Genomic DNA, 4,760 nt, shown 5'->3' on the forward strand with positions numbered 1-4,760 from the left:
TAAAAAATAACTTACATGATGTCTTAAATTAATTAATAAAAATATAAAAAGCACAAATAAAAAATATATTCATAGAATTATCATATAATACTAGGGCTGGTATTTATTACATAATTCTACATCTTTTCACATGTTTATTAACGATAATGGATGGTTTGAATATAATTTATTAACATAATTCTTACAAAAGTAGTTTTATAGTTGTACATAATGCATTAAAAAAATATAATGGTTATTGTATTACCAAAGAGGCCTTTCCTGGCAGGATTGACAATGGACAAATCATTACAAGGGCTCCCTCCCATTACAAGATCAAATGGGCCCCATTCTTGAACCTGTATAAAGAAAAACACACAAATGAATGGTAAAATCAATACATTATTGTTTTTAAACATTTCTCGCAGTCAATCTCACAAGATGACATCATAATTACTAATAAGCTTTCAACAATCTTTATCTTTTGAAAACTTAGCCAGTATAAGGGTCATTGTAAAGAATATAGCAATAGAGAGCTTTCGATTGGCTGTGATTTTAAGATCGTTAACATAATGGTGTCATAGTCAACTGTGTATGCAAAAAAACGCACCTGTTTTTTAGTGATGTTTTTTATATCACCGACTTGAACTATGGACTCTGCATGCCGAACTGTAGTCACTTTAATTGCCTCCTCATCCACCTCTGAGGCTACGTAGCAATCAATCTTAAATCCTAGTTCTTTCAGAGCTAGCAATCCTAAAATCATTTGAATGAACATGAAAATCAACACATAACATAATAATATATAATACTGTATGAGCCATACAAGTCTTTTCTAATACAAAAAGTAAGAAAATTTAAGTTTCAAGAAATTTTTAGTATGGTAATTTTTATATTCAAAATAAATTATACTATTTGTGACTGGGTCTGGCAATACCCGCCATTTGTCGCAAACTATTTGAAATCAGAATTTTATAAAAGAAGTTATATTGCAAAATATTAATCACTAAATCTTAATAATAACCTATTGATTTTTGAGTCTTTTGAAGTTGTTTTCTTAAACCTACAGGGCTGTTATCCAATGAATATATATTCATAACTTTGCTAATACTCAAGCAATTTCCATCAAATAAATGCAGTTTTAAAGATAAGTTCATGCAGAATCTAAAAATTATATACAATTCCTGAGACAACTGTATTATATTGTTGCCTCAGATAATTCTAAAGTGAGATTTTTTCAACTAAAATAAATAGTATTTGTGCACACCTGTTCCAATGCCATCAAAGAGTCCAAGCACTTTGATTGGTCGGCGATCTTTCAGTGGTGGTGGCATGTACCTTCTGAATGGTTCAAAACCCTCAACTTGATCATTTTTGAAGATCTGGACGAGTTTTTCTGACCAATCCTCTCTCCGAGAAAAGAGGTGTGTTTTCATTTTTGGACGGCACATGTAACAAATCCATGAATCTTCTTGGATCGCCTTCATGAAGAAAAAAGACACAAAAACAATGATGGGCACAGATGTGGCTGGCAGAGCCTTGATATGCAAATGAAGTGATTGCTGTATGTAAGTATGTGTTTAAGCATTGTGTTTAGGATGTGAGAACGTTTTCCTTTCATTCTAAAGTTAATTATAAGCTATCTTCATAAATCAGCTTAGCTTATTCCTTCCAAAGAATGTACTGCCCTCTTTAACATGGTTTTCAAGGTTCATTCCTCATGATGATGCAATAACATGTCAAAATATTTTATTTCAGCAGGATACCATTTATTTCTGGGCTTGGAGTAATTATTTTTTATCATTTTCATATTTGATATTTCAAAGTGCTTTAAATAAAACTAATATGGTAGTTTTGAGCAATATGTACAATTAGGGTTACTATCATCTACTGTAGAGTCTTAAGTTTTTGCTTAAAGCCAGGCTCCGGAGGGAAAATATTTTTTGGTATGTTTTACTTGTACTACTGATTTTTGACACAAAAATAGTGTTTGACGAAGAACTTGTAAGCGGTTATGAGATACCGATTTTTTAATATTTAAAAACTGCTGGGGTGGAGGGGAGAGAAATACTGTGGTTATGCCCCCCCTTTCCCCAGTTAATCTAACCTGTTGTAAAGCTTTATTGTTATCAAGAAGCTTGACACATTCAAAGCAGGTGGACCTGTAGCATCCAGGGTTACCACAGAGCAAAACCTCACTACCATCACAGCAGACACAGCAGTAGGACTGAAAGAAAACATAGAATGCAACTGAATGCATATTTGCCCATGGGCCCCACACTCCACCCAATGACAGCAAATTAGTTCCACTATGTGAAGCCGAAATGCTAAAAATGACCATTAAGTTTTATTGGAAGAAGTATTTAGTTCCACATTCTGGGATTTAGTTCCGCATTCTCATTATTCCCACCCACCCCTCTCCCCACCCACCAACGCCGAAACCAGCCTACGCCCCTGACCCTCTTGTAATCGACCACCCTTGAATCCAAGGACAGTGGTCACTAATACTAGAATACAACATATCCAATTTTTAAGCCCAAAAGTGGTCATGGTCGCTAACAAGAGGTAGAGGTATGACATGCGGAGATTACATGAGAAACAAAACAGGCTTTTGGCAAGTGGTCGCTTTAAGAGCAGGGGTCGTCTACGAGAGGGGTCTCACACACAGGTTCAACTGTGTAACTAATAAAGCGATCAAAATCTAGCCAAACAAAAATGGGTAGGTGCTATGAATGAATTATTTTTATTTCATTTATTAAAAATCCAAATTTTAAATTTTAATTTTAACAGAATTTTTAATAATTTGTTTATATGAGTGCATCTCTCTTAGCTGTTGTTTAATGCTGTTTAATACTTAACACATGGAAAGAAAAATATAAAATTCAAGAGACCTGGTAGCCATCGTCATCAAACAAGTATGCTGTTTCCAGAAATTCAACCTATGAATAAAACATGTATACAGTACCTGTAAGCACTAACATAATTTTTTTGTCATTGCAGGATCTCAAGAATCACCAATAACAACATGAATACAAAAAAACCAACGGCATCCTTGAAGCAATATATTAACATATTGACTGCTACATTGGATGGTATGATGCTGTCCGGTAGGCAATGCCAGGTCCGGGTTGACTGTGAGTATCCTTTTGCAAAAACAAACTTTTAAAGATATATAATGAACAAGAGATAAATAATCACATAATTTAATTTGTTATAGATATATCAACTGACGCAAAAGCACTTTATCATCTTGGTTAGGTGCTAGTATATGTATTAAAAATGAGTAAAATTGTAGCAGTAGTCCTAAAAATTGCTCACCCTACCCCCACCCCATTGGACATTTGCTGGGCAAAAAAAAAAAAAAAAAACCTGTAAAAATTCATTCCCACAGGTAGAGCCTGATTCTCATGATTTTCTCATGATTCTCATGATTTTGACATGACATCCTTATTCTGATTTCTTTGATGTACAGTGCATTGAGAGCTTGCTTACTTGCGCTTATAAGAATAAACTATTATTATTATTATTATTATTATTATTATTATTATTCTCACTTTTCCATAGCACTGTTCGATCAGCCCTAGGTATGTCAAAACTCAATATGTCATCAAGTAACTAACTCATTAAATCTGGTTTATAAAATTTGATCTGTAGGCTTTCTTTGCAAAACAAATAATTTAGATGATCAAAATAATATATTTAAAACTTTTACTTACTCTACAGTCCTCGCACAGACCTCCAATGAAGAAAGGATGGCAGCACACAACTTGAAGTGATCCACAGGCGATGCACATACCTATAGGGTAACGTTTACATTTATTAGTTCTAATCTTGCACACCTAATTAACATAATTGTAATATTATGATATGATTTTCATCAGACAAACCAAAACGATTTGTAATTACAAAATTGTTCTATACTATATATATATATAACTGTTTGTTTCTATATTACACACATATTGAACTATATTGACAATTTACTATCGTGACATGTCGTACGCATTACACAACAAATTGTTTTTAAAGAGCGGTCCACTCCAATATACAACAAAGGTTGGCAAACTGGGGTTACATCAGACAAGCGTGATCAAGAACATATCGGCCGACAGTGCATTTTGTGCGCCATGTTCAACCCCATCAATGACAACAATTACAAGAATCTTGCAGCTTTGCTCCTATTCGAAACTAATCAATAATTAATACCAAAGTTTTTCCTCCACCAATCAAAACTCCCACCTTCTAACTTTTGTTTTCCAGCTTTCACTTCCTCAATTCTTTCCTCTGAAATAGAATATAAATTATTTACAGATGGGAGCAAAAAAGAATAGGTCATATATATAGGCAACTTATTTGTAATTAGTCTTGTAGTTTTTGTTACATGCTGTAGTTTATTTAGATTTTTATACTCATTTTTTGAAAATACCACTATAATTTTTACCTAGGGCTTGGCATTGTCAAAAACGATGTCAATGCTGTTTTGGATTTTTGAACATGACTGTTTGTACAGTATGTTTAAGTTTATTAAGACACTTATTAAAACATTTTTGTTTTTTGAAATTTTGTGGGTTTCACTCCAAAGATATCCAATCCAGGTTCTATATTGTTAAAGGGCCCCCTGTCGAAGAGAGCTGGTCCATCTGTAAGTGAAAAAACACAATTCATCGGGGAAAAAACAAATATATGTGTTTTTTACAGATTTGCAGACTCTACAATCAATAAAATAAGCCTTTGAAACCCTTAACTCATCTGCTTCAAACACCCCCCCCCCCCCAACCACCTTG

At 33.6% G+C, this 4,760-nt stretch overlaps 1 protein-coding gene across 1 annotated transcript in view; it reads left to right on the forward strand.

Moving 5' to 3' along the window:
- The first annotated feature begins 2,633 nt into the window (after positions 1-2,633).
- The window catches only part of LOC117117798 (protein obstructor-E-like), a 16,629-nt gene continuing 14,502 nt past the window's right edge, over positions 2,634-4,760 (forward strand). Inside the window, exons 1-3 of the mRNA XM_033262266.1 lie at positions 2,634-2,695; positions 2,977-3,110; positions 3,700-3,779. The gene's annotated coding sequence lies outside the window, so the exon portion shown is untranslated. The remainder of the gene's footprint in view (positions 2,696-2,976; positions 3,111-3,699; positions 3,780-4,760) is intronic.

Source organism: Anneissia japonica, unplaced genomic scaffold, assembly GCF_011630105.1.
Source record: "Anneissia japonica isolate Jap-2015-1 unplaced genomic scaffold, ASM1163010v1 scaffold108273_len470852_cov203, whole genome shotgun sequence".
Lineage (NCBI taxonomy): Eukaryota > Metazoa > Echinodermata > Crinoidea > Comatulida > Comatulidae > Anneissia > Anneissia japonica.